This window comes from Aptenodytes patagonicus, chromosome 9 (genome assembly GCF_965638725.1).
Source record: "Aptenodytes patagonicus chromosome 9, bAptPat1.pri.cur, whole genome shotgun sequence".
In the NCBI taxonomy this organism is placed as follows: domain Eukaryota; kingdom Metazoa; phylum Chordata; class Aves; order Sphenisciformes; family Spheniscidae; genus Aptenodytes; species Aptenodytes patagonicus.
Genome location: NC_134957.1, coordinates 1,235,262 through 1,252,270, shown reverse-complemented (window position 1 = coordinate 1,252,270; position 17,009 = coordinate 1,235,262). Strand labels below are relative to the sequence as shown.

The following is a 17,009-nucleotide window of genomic DNA, read 5'->3' as shown; positions in this document are numbered from 1 at the left end:
GACCCCAACAGAAAAATCTTCTGTAGAATGGGCCTGCTGGAGAGGTTAACTTCAGGGGCTCCCATGACTATTGCACTCTTTTCAGATGCGTAGAAAGGTGAGGTAGAGCTGGATTACCACTCACACATACACTGCAAGTTGTCACCCATAGCCTTCAGGTCCCTAGAGTGCAATCTTCACCATACAGCTCATTACACTTTTAATTAGTAAGCTGTCTCACATTTTCTGGCCCATAAAAACCAGCTACTAGTAGCAGACTGATCTCTATGCTGTGAAGCCAGTCTTTGCTTTGACTGCAGATTTCTTATACTCTCAAGTTGGTTGCTGCTGCTGAGTTTAATGCTTTATCAATTAGTACCAAAAAAAAAAAAAACCCCTCATCCTTCCAAATTTAAAAAAAAAAATAAAAAAAAAATCTACAGATCCTACATAAAGCCAAGACTAAGCAAGGCATGCTATTTGATAGAAGGCATGAAGCAACTTTGCAGCTCAGGTAGGAGGGGAAGATCTATAGCTGGGAGCAATAACACCACAAAGTACAACATGGATTACACCAAAGAGGTCCACACGCTGATCAAGAATATTAGCTATGAGTGTTACACATGAAAGGGCAATGCATTAAAAGAAAATGCAATACTTTGCTATGTGCCAAGTTGATATCAACCCAATGCACAAAGCCTTAATTGCTTAAGTGAATTATGGACTGGTACTGGTTGTAAAGGCTTTTACATAACAAGGGGTTTCAAGGCCATTAGTACCTGGCAGAATCTTACTCCATTTCATGGCTTTCCAAGACCTCTTTATATAGACCTTCAGAAGACAGGGAGCAAAGGGACTGACTAAAACAACCCTATATAAACCCAGAAAAAGGATATATACCTCTTAGAGAAGGGGAAGGTGGGGAGGGAGGCATAAAAGGTCTTGCCATTAGCGATGGACCTAACTAAAGTAGACTGGGCGCTGCCATAACCATCCATCCAGGAGAGCTATGGTAACTTCCAGGAGTTTCTTAGCTGGGCAGAAGAAATGTAAGTTTTTCAAGTTTTCAACAAGAAGTCTGACTATGCTGCCTTTGCTTGAGCATTTGGTTTATATAAAACAGTGGCAAGAGCCCAGCTGGAAATTAGATCAACAAGAACATTACAAAGGGGTGGGCAACAGAAGGGCAGGGGCAGGATTGCACTGGAATCTTCCATCCGTGTCCCCAAGGAAAGCTTAGTCCCAACTTCGGCCAAACAGTGCAGAAATGAACAGGCTAAAGTTTAGGTCAGACATTAAGGCCACTTATTCAAAATATTTTCAGTTTTCAGAAGGCCCAGTTTCCCCTCTCTCCTTATGGAAAGGTGAATTCTACCTAAGTGAGGATTCAGAAACTTGCTTATTATTTCCAGGAGCACTGAGAAACATGAACGCATTTGTAAATGTATTTCCATTTGTTCTCTATTGACCTCCTTCAAAGTACTGCTATCTCAGAAACAGTTCTTAAAAGCAGGGGACAACCTTCTCCCTGCTTGTCTGCACAATACCAACCATAACAGGATAACTTTACATACACCTACAAACACCCTATGTATTCCCCAAAATAAAAGTCCTCACAATTCATTCTTGGAGGCAAAACATTTTGTGCAGAATTCAGGAAGAAAAAGATAATTGTAATATTGCTTTGGAACTCACTTCCTTTATTTCTGTAACCAGCTGAAGACAAGCACCTTGGCTCTATGCTGGGTCAAGGAAATGTTTAACTACAAGATTTAGAGTGGAATATATATATGTATATACCACCGCAGCTGCTCAACAGTTATAGCAGAAGGCAAACACTGTTTTAACCCAAGGAAAACAGCGACAGGCTGGAGTATCAGCCTGCTCATTAGCATCCTGCTGCAGAGGCTCCAAGGCAGGAGAGCATCCAAGCCTGTCCCTGGGATGAGACTCAGCATCCTGGAATCTCAAAACCACAGCCCTGCTCCAAACCCAAACAACGCTCCACAGACCCTTCCCGGCTGATTAGCAGGAAGGAGCACAAGATTGCGATGGCAGCGTAAACAAGGACCCAGGATTTATGATCTTTCAGACGCTGTTTAGCAAGTGACCCAGCTGAAGCACTGCCTCACAAAATATGAATGCCAATTACAGGGATGGGTAGCTTGAATTCAAGTTTCCACTTGGTTAGCACTGTTCCGGACACACCGAGAACTTTGGTGCTCACCCAGCAGTTTTGCCTGCTGGGAGGGGCTGCGCTGAGCTGTCCCAGAGAAACGGGGACAGCGACTGTGAAAACGCATGGGACCTCATCCACCATCCCCGTCCTTCCCAGCAGGGCAGAGTCAAAGGCAGCAAGTCCAGTCCTACTGTTTGTTAAAGTAGAGCAAGACACTCTTCTACCTTGTAGCATTGGAGAGACAGTGAGAGAAGCAGAACAGCAATCCCCCTCCCCTGTTATTTTGTGCACAGCCCATTGAACAGAAGTCCTGGCACCGTGGGCTTTTGCGGCCAGGGCTGGGACAGTACCACGTACACTAGCAACATTGCTAGGGCAAAGACCAATACAAACATTAAAAAAACCCAAAACCTGATCAAATTTAAGAGACACACACATTGCTATGAATGTAACCCAAAGTGCTCCAGTCTCCAATTCCCGTTGGAAGCTAATGGGTACATCAGAGGTGGGATGCTCTCGTGAAGCAAAAACACTCATCTCACCACTCTATGTTGACACAAACTGCATCAGTTCATAGCCACTATTTCTGGCACTAACAATGCAGAGTGTTACATGGTACTTCCAGCACACAGCAGCAGTATCACACCTCGCTTGCCCAGTCAGCTCCTGCCATGCCAAGCTGCAGATACTTTGAGGGAAAGAGCATATAGAAAAGCAGGACTTTAGCTATAGTTTTCAGATTCCAATACAACAGGCAGGGAAGAATGTGTAAATGGCACACAGGTGACCGTGCAACCTTGTTTCAGTAACAACCCACTGCACATCACCTTCCATCTAATCCAGAGAGGGTACAAGCTTCTGTTATCCAAGGTCTTCAACCTGTGTTTTAAATATCTTGTGCATTCAGCTCTGGAGACCCCTAATTTGATCCCTAACATATTGGCAAAAAATCAGTCCCATATATATAAATTGAGTGCAGAATCACATGCCTTCCTATTTTCCTTCTAGTATCAAAATACTTTTCATATGTCAATCTTCAGAAAAAAGCAAGGGAGAACAAAGAGGATTTTTCTTAAGCTTCATTTCCCACCACCTCCATGAGACACAACAATTTCAGTAGGAATCCAAGAGGATGACCCTAGAGCTCTGCAATTAATTCTTTTTTTTTTTTCCCTAGCAAGACAGCCTCCCCATCATCTGGAGCCAAGGCAACAGAAGCAGTTCTAGCAAACAAAACTCTGGCAGGAGCCACACTAACGGGACCCAGGTCAGGGGCAGGATTACCTACTGCACGCCAGAGGCGAGCCCTCTCTGGCTACTGCACCAGCAGTCACTGACACCTCCTGCAAAACACAGCATCTCCCCAAACCACAGCCTCGTTCAGCACCTGATATTGGAAACACTGATACAGGGCAGCAGCACTTCTGATATTATTCAGCCAGTCTCATCTCCCAGAGTATCAGATTTTCTTCATTATGCTTCTTCCCAAATTGGTGTTTTGTAGGTTTTTCCTTGTCTTGACCTGACCCTGCAGTGGGCAACAGCTCACATTGCCTTGTTTAAGTTCCTGTATTTATACAATTTTAAAAAGCAGCCTAGCTACCATTTTTTTCAAGCAAAATTCAGTGTCCTCTAGCAAAAGAATGTCTGTAGTAAAGACATAACTGCAGGAGTCAGTTTTTCCACTTTAAGAATTTGAGATATGAACAAATAGCCCCTTGACTCGCAGCTGAAGTAAAAACATGCAACTTAGACAAAGGCTGAAGGCTCTGTCCCTAGGCTTTGGGAGAAAAAAATCCTTCTAGTGTCCTTCTGCAGTCAGTTTCATGACTGTTTACAAAGGTTTTATGAGAGACAATATTTCACATTAAGTTTTTTTTACAGTCTAGTCTAGAATAGAAGAACCAGAAACAGAACAGGCCAAGGTGGAGTCTACAAAAATTGAAGAGAAAAAGGCATTTCAGAGAGACATTTGATCAACAAGGTCACGTAAACTATTCCAGGCCCACAGAGCATGCTAGTCATAAACAGTTGTGGAATAGGCAACAGGCAGAGCCTCCCTGCCCTCCTCCCATCGCACTCCCCTGCTCATTTATTCCCACCCCAGCCCTAAAAAACCGTAGAGGCTTATGGCTAAGCTGGAGGCTTCAATTGCTAGGCAGCACCGCCTGCTTCCACTTCCCGGATGAGCCACACGCTGCCTTCCCCCGCGGGGCAGGCAGGAGCCTGCAAGTAGCTGGCGTTTGCTACCACCCTGTAAAAAAAAAAACCAAAAAACTTGCTGCCTCACACAAGCATGGCCAAGGACAGTGGAAAACAAATTAAACAATGCAAGAAGTCAACAGATGAGGTTCACGAGGCAGAGAACAGATGTCCAGAGCAAGGAGACACTCGACTCTTCCCTTCTGCTATCCCATGGCCGACCACTCAGACTTGCCTGAGAAGTCTTGGTTTTGAGGCTTGGCTTTTCCAATAGGCAGTAGGGGAATGAGATCACCACACCAGATACTGGTCAACCTCTTGCCCTTAATGTTTTTTTCTGTTTTACAAGAAGAGGGAGGAGTGTGCAGCTCAGGTCTGGACAGACAGGACTGAGCCGGGGGCTGTGGGGCCAGCAGTCTCCTGGCCCTTGTACTTTTCCCCGCAGCACTTGAGCTGGGACATACTTAAACTGGCAGCCTAATGCCTAGTGCAGCCCCAAACTGTTGCTGTTCTTTTTGCCTGGCATCAGAACACTGGTCAACATGAAGGCAAGATGATAAAAGGCTGTGTTTTTAGGCCAGGATTGCTCTCTCCTCTTAAATGCATGGCCTCCAGCCATCGGAGCAGCACACATGCCCTTTCTCACCCAACTCCCTGCCAAGCTCATACAACATTCAGTTGTAGGAAGCACTTGCCTTCATTTTCAGCTGACCAGAGCTCTGTCCTTCCTTCCTAGAGCTAGTGACCTGCAAGTCTGCTGGACCTTCCTCCATGAAAGCACCTCCCCATCCAGGAACTCCTTCCATCCCCAAACAGTCCCCCAGAGAGCTGAGCCTCAGGGTCCTCTTGCCACCCGTAGGACACCTTGCTATCGCTCTAATACGTTACCATTGCGGGAAATGAAGTATAAGAGCTTCTGCCAGTATTTTCTTAACAACTGCCTAAGCCAAGATAGGCATTTAAGGAATCAAAAAAGGTCTTGACTCCTTCCTGCCCCTGAGGCTCCGTGACAGGGCATGCATTCATCTCTTCATCCCATCCAGCCAACTCTCTCCACTAACAAGGATGGACATGGGGCTCTTTCCAGGCCGCTGGACTACAGAGCCCGTGGTCTACAGTTTTCAACTCTTTCAGGTCCTGCAAGAAGTATGACTAAAACTTCACTCAATATCTACGATAACTACATGGCTGACACTCAGACATTTGGCTGTACACCTCCCTGACACCAGTCACCTTAGCACTTTTGGATGAATTAGCAGCAAACAGATTTTCTGAGTTATTTTACAGTTGAAGGGCTTCCCATGGCTGCCAGTGCCCCAGAAACCAAGATGTGAACGTGTTGTGTACAGTTTTCAGCCTGCTGAAAAGAAAGGCTATTTTTAATCCAAGCCTACGTAGGGTGGGGCTCAGTCTCCAACCAGGCCAAAAAGCCACTGTAATCCACAAGACCAATGTCTGGCAACCTTTGCTTGCAGGCTGATGTCTGTTCTATTTTGGGGATGGGAGGAATTTAGAATAAAAAGATATATAAATTAAAAACAAAGGAGGCTATGAAAAGTGAATAGAGGGAAGGGCCAGACTTATCCTGTGTATTTTGGTCTAAAGAACAGGGCTCTAAAAGAACACAGATCAGAATTACTTTATTTTCCATTTCCTACAGCAGTTTATAAAGCATCACTTATAACATGGGCTGAGAAGAGTACAGCCCCAGTATATTTTGTACAGGAGAGCCAACCTGCGGCTCCTTGCACAGCAGTGAGACCCTTGGGAGGACAAGGCAGGAAAATGGTCACCAGCCATGGACATACCACTGGGATCCTATAACAGAAGGTTTCCTATCTCAGACACCAGTACAACAGCTGTTGGGACACCTTGTTCTTTTGTGATGTTGGGACTGCATAAAAGGCAAAGCAGAGCCACCAAAGTGACCTCAGGATTGGAAAATAAGAGAAGTTATGCTTATTTATGGTTTATGGCCAACAGGCAACCAACCCACGAAGAGCAGAGATGTTTTGTATGCTCTCAGCACTGAAATGAGCCCAAGATCACACATAAACATACCACTAGGTTTTATTTGTTACAGGCACTGTCTCAACTTGGCATTCAAGCCAACTCAACACAGCCATTTACTTCGCCATATTAACCCCACCTTCCTTGCAGTACACAGGTCATTGGTCTAAAAGAGGGTACGTATAGCTTCTCTCACTGCCTTCAGATGCCCCTTTAACATCCATCCATCCATAAACTGTGAAACGCTCACATAGGCATCAGCATCTCTACAGCTCCTTCTTCACTTGTCCAGGGCTGGATTATTAACCCCACTACTGAAGTCTGCAACTACTTCTCTTGGCAGAATGCAAAAAAGGGCAGAACAGAAGAGACGGTATACTGGGCTAAGTGGAGGATCAGCAATGATGAACCTCAAGCACTGCTATCATTTTGGTCACGGACTTCTTAGGAAAAAAGCCAATACCTAAGCAACACTGTAAAGTTCAACCCAGATATTATAAGCATAGCAGCAAGATTGGATGCTGAACACCCCTTAACACTAGATAATATGTTCATGGCCAACATCACTTCTTCCTTCCTTGTTCCACCCATAAGTGACAGCACCAACTACCTGCTCTCTCACTTCCCTCACTAAGAGCAGTATGGGGGAACAGTGAATGAGACAGCAAACTCTTTTCAGCTTTAAAAAGAAAAAACAAAAAAAAAGCTTACTTCAAAACATCAGAAATTAGGTCTCCTGCAGAGACACTACACCTTATCTTCTCTTGAAGATCACAGCAATAGTCTCTCTTCCCAGCTACGCAGTGGGGACTCCCAGCAGCATCTGTGAGCTGTCACTCTTTTTACAGGAACAAAAAACCTACTGAAGAGGCAGGAAAAACAGCTGTAAGCATTTCAGAGAAGGAAATGAGGCAAGGAGACTGGTTAGAAGCATGTGGCCCATATGGATTGACATGAGCAATCGGCAGCAGTCCTAACCAGAGCTTCCCATTTCAGACAGTTGTCCTGCTCCCCACATCCTCAGATGCATGTCAAACCAATAATTATTTTATTTCTTTCGTACTGATTCCCAAATGTCAGTAGCGTACAGGCCACTGTGCCCTGTGGGGACAGTCCGGACATTGCAGGAGGAGCCAATTCACCCCCAGGAACATGCACATCACCCCGCAGCACAGGGCGTTGGAGAGCACGGACCAGCCTGGCACAGGGGGACACAAGGAAGGGGACCTAAGGCAAGCAGCCCACCTGCCAGGGATACTGCATTTCCACAGGCAGTGGTCACCCTCATGGCTCACGGCTGCTGAAAGGTGGAGATAAACTAACAGGAATCAACTGGCAAAAGGAAAACATCAACAAGCAAAAGGGAAAGAATGGCTCTCAATAGAGCCGTCTCTGCTGATAGCAGCTCTCCTAGGGACATGGAGGTTACCTCTTCATCATCACGCCACTCACAAACCCAGTGACAAAACTAGCTTTGAGTAGCCCAAGTGTTAACCCACAAAACCCAGACGTGAAACACTAGCTGTCAGAGGAGCACACATTATATAATTCTTCCAAGCGGGCCAGACAGGACTTGCTTGTCGTTCTTGGCATTTTTAATCTATCACCAAAAAAACCAACAGATTACAGATTCCCAGGAGACCAGCAGATGCCACAGTGACCGAGCGCACTGGCCATGCACAGCACTGGCCACCACAGCCCAGCACCCTGTCCAGGGGGGTCCACACCCCTCTGATGAGAACAGACCTGCCAGGAGAGGGTAGACCGGGCTAAGCAGGCAGTCCTGCTGTCAGGGCAGCTGCCTGTTAGCACTGACGTCAGATGTGCCCACTGCAGGGAAGAGCTCGATTATCTCCAATGCCACCACCTCCGGATCAAACAGTGTGGTATTAGCAGAGGGCAGATGGGCATGTCCTCTCCTGCCACCCCACTCTCCAGCCTTTTTAAGTGGAGACTTCTGTCTTCCAGCTCCATCGATTCATCCTGTTTTCGTGCTCAGCCGATATGAGAAGACAGGTTGTTCTTTACGTTGCTGGCAGATCACATGGGGTCCACCAACACCTTATCACACAGGGTCACACCAAACACCTGAACTCTCAAACACAGCACCTGCTGCCCAGGGTTGAGCTCTGCAGCCACCAGCGCTCATGAGTCCCATCTTTTGGCTGTAATCAAATCACCTCTTCGATCATCAATTAAAAGGGTGGGCATCCATCACCCTCCACAGGCAGCACGTACTCAGTGCCGCAGCACACCCACCCCAGGAGGTATGCTGGTGCAACGTGCCAAGGGAGACTGGGTGGGTTGGGGGCTGCAACACAGCGAGATGGGGCAGGAGGATTTCTGACAGCTGGGATTCCCTGTCCCCAAGCTGATGGCACAGTGTGGCAATGCCACCCAGCCAGGCTCATGCCGCTGGCTGGTAAAGCAGAGGAAATCCACACCTAACCTAGCCCTTCACTCAGGAAAGGGATCTGCACAAACCAGGAGACTTCTCACAGGCCACGCTGCAGCACTCCAAGTGAATCTCACAGCACAGAACATGATGCAGAGGCGTTATCGAGGTCTCCACTTCAGAAAAACCTGACCTAGAGGCAGGAAGAACATCCAGGGCAGGAAACACTAGCGAGGACGGACAAGACAAGCCTGACCCATCACCTACAACTTCAGCATTGAAAAGCATGAAGTAGGCAGCTGCTAAGACTGAAGCTGTACTAAATGCTGCTATGTCTAAGCACCACCCACCCCATACCCACTCCCAGCACAGACCACGCTGGGGATACCTACTTTTAATTCCCTGCCATCCAATAAATCCAAGAGAGACCATATGAACACCCAAACCCGAGTGTATGGAGCAGAAGACACAACAGCAGCACATTTCATGGCCAGCAATCACACGGCTGAAAACAATTACAGCTGCCCAGTCACTGTCAGCTGAGCTGCCACCGCCCAGAGGACCTCCAGGATGGCTGGTTAGCATCATTTCTCCCCACCACACCACCCAGAGCCCAGGTGCTAGACCATCACCCAACTGCCTTCAATCATGAGATCACACCTCTCACCCTTCTCACCTACTCATCTACCAGCAGCAAGAGTAGCAGGTACCTCCGGGCTGGAAAAGGGTTTTAATGGTGCAAGCAGGGAAAGCTGATTCTGTGTTAGAGCCTGAGCGACTCTCTGGGATGGTCAGAGGGAAAACAGTCCTTCCATGCACCCCCACCACCAGTAACACTGCAGGCAGAGCTCAGCCAAGACCTACTCACCACAAACACAGCCACTGCTGCTTGTGCAATAATCCAATTCCCAGAGTGCCAACAGAAATGTGTGTGCAAAGATGTCAACAGATGCCTATCGAAGGGTTTGGGGACCAGAGATAACAAAGAGCAAGGTGATATTGTGACATTCATTAGAGTAACCCAACAAATACTGATTTAATACAACCTTGCATCACCCTCATTAAAAGAGTTGGTCTCAGTTTTGCAACGTACTTGAAATGAAAAGATATTCAGGAATGTTTTGCTCTGCATATGCATTAAGGTTATTTGGTAAGCTTTTTAAATTCAGTATTTAACTCTACCTTTCACACAGATCTGGTGGTAGATGTTTCTGGATTCATGTTTGGCTTTTTTGATGTAATTAGCAACTTTAATTACTCCATGAGCTCAATGTCCAAAAAGATACACAGAATACTTAATACATGATAGTACTTAGTTCAAAAAGTGCTGAGTATGCAAAGGTCAGTAATTGTTAATAAATATTAACACATCATATTGTGGCTATTCCCAATACGACAAGGAACTTCTCAGTAGTAACTAATAAGTTAAAAATTAATATCTGTTATTGCACCATGCAGGTTGATAGCTTGTCAGTCACATGTTTAAACAGCTGGCACTGAGAGAAGAGAATCTGCTCTTCTATGCTGAATTACTGCTCTAACATACATGGAGGCAAAGGTAATATTCAAAGCCCGAACAAAACACCAACTTAAACCATGTTTCTTTTGCTGTTTATGGCTACTCTGTGCCACACAGATAAAAACCAAGTTGTAGCCATATAAACGTCAAGCTCTCTGCAAACTGCAAAGCAACACTGTAGCAGTTGACATCTTTGTCCTTCCTTCTCCACATCTGCTTTCCGACTCTTTTCTTGATCAGAAGCATCACCACGTCCCTGCACAGGGTTAACCTGCCTCCCAACACGGCAGGTCAAAAGCCACCCTCGAACACCATTGTCGAACATCATTAGTGAGCTGGGGCTGGATCTATACGAAACCCGTGCTGGAATAACGCAAACAGGCCAGACGCTGCTTTACCATCACTTCCCCTGCCACAGGCAGTTCACACGCAAGAAGATCAAGCTAACAGGCCTGTATCTAAAGAGGGACAAATGTCCCCAGAGGATTCTGGTCCACAGCACTCAGCATTTTAAGAAGGAAAGAGATGCAAAACATTAAAACTTAAAAAGAAAAAAAACCCTAAACTTGAAAAATTTGCTATAAAGCAGAACTCATTCAGTCTTCCGTTTTGCTGAAAACACAGCCTCTTTGTGTTTTGCCACCTATCATTTAATGCTATGTAAAATAGGTTACCAAGAACACAGATAGGGTGTACTTGGGCAACGTCACCAAATAAACTACTACCACCTGAAATATCACCACCAAGACAACCTCAAGTGCTAAATGAAGCTCTCGTAAGCGACCAAGTGTACTTACTACTGATCACTACCATCTACCTTGATAAGGAAGTGGATTAAAATATCTATGTAGAATAGACGATAGGCACACCCTCCCTAAACTCACTGCCAAACATGTAAAAAGAAAAGCATTTCTCTTCTCCCGATGCATTACACTATACACATTAGCAAAAACACAACTCCTGCACTGATGCTCCAAGAAGTGGAGCATTTGCAGTTTTACTACACATGAGACAGAGACAGTACTTCCAACATGAAGTTTACCTATAAAGCTATTCACAAGGCACTTGGATCACTTAGATCACTGGCAGCTGCTTAAGCAAAGTTGAATTACTGTCCCTAACATCCTTTCAATCAATCATTGAGTAGCATTCTCATTTGCTTCCTTCAAGTCAGAACTGTTGTATTTCCACTTCTCCAAAGCCAGTTAAGTTGCTGCACTAGAGAGCCAAGTAAACACAGGAAAGAGTTACTAGAAGATCCCGCATGAGTGGATCCAGCAGCAAACCCATTTAACAAGGCTGCAATTCCTTCACTCACCATCTTAATCTCACAACAATTGAAACCCGGAGCAGAGTAGTCAGTAAGAGAGCCCCAGGGGAAGGAGTTCCTCTGCATTTATACCAAATCCGAGCATCCGTCAGCCGAATACTTAATGAAGTCGTCAGTCCCCAGATCCCTCCCCACTGTGAAGCTAATCTAGCCAAAACTAGTAAATAGGTTTCTGGAGTTTTGGGCATTCTTTAATCTGGGGAGATGTTTGCCTACTTTATAGGAGGGAAATTTGTCAGATTAGCTTTGATAAGAGAACAAAGATCCTGGTTAAGCATAATTCTTTATATCTAGCACTGAATAACTGAGTTTAATAATCACATTATGATCTCTTAACCCAGACAAAGAATGAGTAATTCATCTTTCACAAGCAGAGAATTCCTTCAAAGGAGCTTGGTTACAACCAAGCAACATCCTCAAATTGTTAAACTTTTGGCAAGATTAACGGGCTGTGATAACAGCAGCGTTTCAAAAGGATTTATCTTAGCAAATTATTTTATAACATATTTTTTTTTTTTTTTAAAGAATTATTCAGATGCAAACCAACAGATCTGGAATTTAAACTCTCTGCATGCACACACCCCACAGAAGGCCATCAAACACCCCCAAGCAGAAATCAGCTGCAGAATATTGCACCCAGGGGACTCGCCTCGTGTCCACTAATCCCCCTTAAACACTGCTCTCCACTGACAAACTACCAGCAGCTCCTCTTTGCACAAGATTTCTTTTCAAAACAGACTGAATTTCTATACATCATTATGCACAGCCCTAACATATGTTGATCTCTGTAACTATTCCCTCTTTATATCCAGGTTCCAGCTGTTGTCTTTAAAGTTACTCTGAGCAAGTCTCCCAGCATTAAGGAGTTTTTTCTTCTCAGGTTACCAGGCTCACTGGAGAAGTCACAAGTGTTACTGGTTGAACAATGTCTCCAAGTTCTCATGCAAAAGCAATTTATCTGAGATATCTATTATCTTTTATAGTCTCTTCTACAGACTGACCAAAAACAGGAAGCCCAGCTCTCATGTGCACATGCATTCCACTGGGATTGTGTAAGAGCAATAACAACCTCGGAGGCTGATTCAATGGCATTTGCTCAGAGCTATACCAACAGCTCTCCTGAAAAGAAATAAATGAGTTCAAGTGATGCCCTGCTTGAAGGTATGGATGCTATTACAGAGCAGACAGATGCAGCCTGTCCTAAGGAAGCATTAACTGGAAGTTAGAGTCCCATCCACGTCTCACTCGCTATTTCCACTTAGATAAGAACTTAAAATTGGAGAACAGTCATGCCTGCAGAGTTTGTTACCTCCGTGAGCAGCGGGACTTGATGCTATCCATTGGAATGCTTACAGCCAGCGCCAGGGTGCCCCAGCCTTTCCTATGCAAAGGAAAGTCTAAAGCTTCACCTCCTGAAAAATTCCCTGCTCTTCCCCTTCCCTTTGCAGGCTCCCAACAAGAAGCCATTGTTCGGGGGAGCAGGGTGACGCTTCCTCTCCCAGTCCAAATTAGAGATGTATAAAAATAAACCCACGCAGCTGTCCCTCTAATTCATTTTATTTCACCCCGCTTCAATTAGATGAGAAGTCGGCTCCAATTTTCTGACTTTTTCTGCTTTTGGGAACACTATCCTGCACAAAAGAGAAAAGTTAAATGCAAACCGAATCCCCTTTTCAGCACCGCTCTGCGGGAACCCGCAGCGGGACGCAGCACCTCCCCTCCCCTGCAGCCGGGCTCTGCCTCTACCAACTCGCACAAAGCCTGAAGTTTTGCAGAAGTCGGGGCTTTCGCTGCGCGCCTCTCTCCATCCCAGCGGCGGAGCTCACGGCACGGCACGGCCGCACCAAACCCGCTAACAGCGGCCGCGGGGCAGCGCACCTCCGCGCCGGGCCCGCTGCGGCTCAGCCCGGGGGTGAAGTGTTCCAGGGGAACGAATCAGACAAGTGCCTTTTCATTGCCGCGGGGAGGCTGGAAGGGGCGGCAGGAGCGCGCCCCGCGGACACGTACGCCGCGTCCTGGCGGGCACCGGCGCGCGCCGGGCTCCGCGCCCGCCCCGGCTCCGCGCCCGCTCCCCCGCTCCGCGCCCGTCCCGTTGTCCCGGGACCCCCCCGGGGCGGCTGCGCGGGGACACGCCCGGCCGGGAGCGGAGCCGGGCGGCAGCGAGGGCCGGGCCGGGCCCCGCGGAGCCGCCGGGGCCGGTCGGCGCCTCCCGCCCTGCCGCCGCGATGCTCCGCCCGGGCCGGCGCAGCTCCGGGCGGCGAGGCGAGCGCCGGCAACTTTCCTCAAGTTGGAGCCGCGCTGGAAGAGCTCCCGGGAGCACTCACCGCCCGTGCGCCGCGCAGAGCCCAGCCGTCCTGCCGCGCCGCGCAGAGCCCAGCCGTGCCCCAGCCCCGCTGCCCGCGCTCGGCGCGCCCCGGCCCCGCCGCCCCGGCCGGATTGGGCGGTGCGCCTGCACATCACGGCGTCCCGGCGCGGCGATTAGGCGGACGCGGAGTCACTCAGGGCGGGGAGGAGCTGCCGCCCCAGCCAGGGCGCGCCCCCGTCCCCGCCGTTGCCGGGCGGCTCTGCCCTGCCTTCCCCTGCCTTGCCCTGCCTGCATCCCTCGTGTCCTGCATGTATCCCACCTCCTGCCCTGCCTGCGTCCCACCTCCCGTGCATGCATTCCTCCTGTCCTGCACAGCATCCCTCATTCTTCCCCTGTATGCAACTCTCCTCCAAGCAGGCATCCCTTCTTCCCTACGAGCATCCCTGCCTCCTCCTGTGCTTGCATCCCTCCTCCCATGCAAGACTGCATCCTTTCTCCCGTGCATAGGCAGCTCTGGCTCCCTCAGCCCTGCCACACAGACAGAGGAGCTCTGGGTTCCACTTGCAATCTCCCCTTGTCTCCCCAAGAGCAACCCCGCTGGGTGGTGCTGAGGATGCTCAGGGGAAGCTGGTGCTGGTGGGCACACTGGGCAAGGGGCTCCCCACACAGAGGAGCCAGGGGCTGGCCCAGAGCCTGGCTCCCACAAGGAGCATGTGGGGTGCGGGTGCCTGGGCCCTTGCACCCGGTACTCTGTGCTCCTGGGCAGAGAGCCTTGCCACAGCCTTTCCCCACCTGGCCTCCGGCTGTCCGATTTGGGATAGGTGGCCTCATGACTGTCCTAATTTCTACATTTGCCACACAGACCTTCACACTGAAAATTGCTAGAAGGGCTCAGGAAACCAGGGGCCTTAGGGACGCTTTTGCGTAGAAGTGGTGGAGAACAGAAGTTAATTCAAAAGAGGCCTTGAACTGAGAAAGAAAAAGCAAAAACCTGCTCTGAGAAGAAGGAGGTGAACAGAGAGAAGGAGCCAGGGGGCCAGAGCTGCACTGCAGAGCTGGGCCAGAAAAGGGAGAAGCCGTTTCCCTCCCCAGTGGCCCGACACTGGGCCCAGGAGAAAACATGGGCTCAGGTATTAATACCTTCTTCTGGTTTTAGGAGAAAAGCAGGTATATTTTCAGGCACACAAGACCCTTTTCAGGTCAGAAAGATGAGCCATTCCCATGCCTGGAGGTGAGAACAGCAAGAAGTAATAAATTCAGACATAAAACAAGAACATTAGTGCATGGTGCTAGCTCTTGTATAAAGTAATAGCACATGTCCCGTTTTTTGTGTTTAACTATTTTCCACCACTAACAGAAAAATTAAACTTGCAGAAAGGCAACACTTACCTAACAAACTATTAATAGATAAGGTACACACCAACATGTGTGCATGTCATTGTCTCTCTTCTCTTTAAAAATTAAATAAATGTAGGGCATATTTGACTAGAACTGCCCAGTAAAATCCATTGTAATGAGTATTTATTTCTCTGTGTTGCCAATGTTACAGGTGCACATTTCTGGATCTGAATTGCATAGTCATACATTATGAGTCTTTGTATGAATTATTTACAGCAAGACTGTCAGTCCGGTCATCACAGAATAAAACAAAACACATTTCATTGTCAAAACCGTCAGGAAAAATCATTTTGCAGTTAATTTTCCAAAGCTACAAAATGACAAGGTCTCACAGAGTGGTCCCACATGATGGAAGCGACACGGTTCACAGTGGGAGTTTCCTCATCACATTAGCAGGAGCAGCTTCCTGAGAAGAATTAGACTCTCTTCCCTTCGTCCTTTTATTCTTTTTATACAGTTGGATTTCTCATTGGATGTCAGAAACTCTTACATATTCATCAGTTTATTAGACTAGCTCTCAGGAGATAGAAGTAGTAATTTTATACTGATTTAAAGGATTAGTTCAATTTTACGCTCCGTGGTGGTAGTCCTGTGTTCAGATTAGGCCAATGTTTCACATTGCATTACAAACACAACAGAACTGTGAATATTTCTGATTCTGGTTGCAAATTTTAGCAAAAAAAAAAAATACTTTAGATGATTTTTTGTCAGATTTTGTTAGCATGCCAACATAAAGAGCTAGAGACATGAAATCATCTTTGCAGATCTTGACTATTCAGAAAATGCAGATTACACGTTTCCGTGCCCTGCTTTTGTCCAAACCAGTAGTATGAAACAGGCAACTCTTTGTTCTCCAAATGAGGGAGCAAAGTATTAAACATATTGAGCATTTACCAGTTGCCTCTTTATTAGGATTTCCCCATGTCTTCATGCACAAAGGAAGTTAAGCTGTAGTAGACAAATCCATTAATTCAGCTACAACCACCGCTTAGTATCCTCATACAGTCATCAAGCTCAGTTTAAGATTTTTATTGCGTACTCAATGTAATTGCTATATTCTGAGTGAGATGTCAAAATGTGGAGATTCATTTACACATAACTAGCAAATGCCTTCTTTGCAAAAACACACAACTGCATGTTCTTAGGTGATTATTTATGGTTAAAAACACTCATTAACACAGATACTAGCTTCCCTTTCTCACAAAAAATAAACATAAGGCTCAGCAATTACTGCTTTGTGAAACAGTGAACAAACCTTTTCAAGAGCACCTGACAGCACACAGTTGTATTCTTATTTCACTGCATCCACAGGGGATGTAGCTGGGGGAGGAAAGGTGAAATTTTGGCAAAGGTCACAGGGGAAAACCAGTGCCCTTATAGAAAGTCCCATGGAGATTTTAAACAGAGACTGAAGCACAGGGTAGATATGGAATATCAGTGTTGGCCAGTGTTTGAAATGAAGTTTGGGACATTTTTAAGGCCCTTTCAAAAAGATTGCTATTAAGAAAATGACAAAAAGAGCACTGTTTACGCAGAGGGACTTTCCGCATAATGGCATGCATGAACAGAGAGGTTAGAGCCAGAGAGGCAACAGGTATTTCCAACCTGATTTACACCATGGGCAGTTTTATTTAATGAGACTTTTAAATAAAGTTGTAGTGAAATATTTTTGTAGAAAATACGCACTTATAA

At 46.8% G+C, this 17,009-nt stretch overlaps 1 protein-coding gene across 2 annotated transcripts in view; it reads right to left on the bottom strand.

The window, feature by feature from the left end:
• Positions 1-13,993, bottom strand: part of PLS3 (plastin 3) — a 54,724-nt gene extending 40,731 nt beyond the window's left edge. The window contains exon 1 of one of the 2 annotated variants that reach the window (XM_076346876.1): positions 13,939-13,993. The gene's annotated coding sequence lies outside the window, so the exon portion shown is untranslated. Of the gene's footprint in view, positions 1-7,081; positions 7,172-13,938 lie in introns of those variants that run through there. The other variant, XM_076346877.1, reaches the window with a different exon arrangement.
• Positions 13,994-17,009: the final 3,016 nt, after the last annotated feature.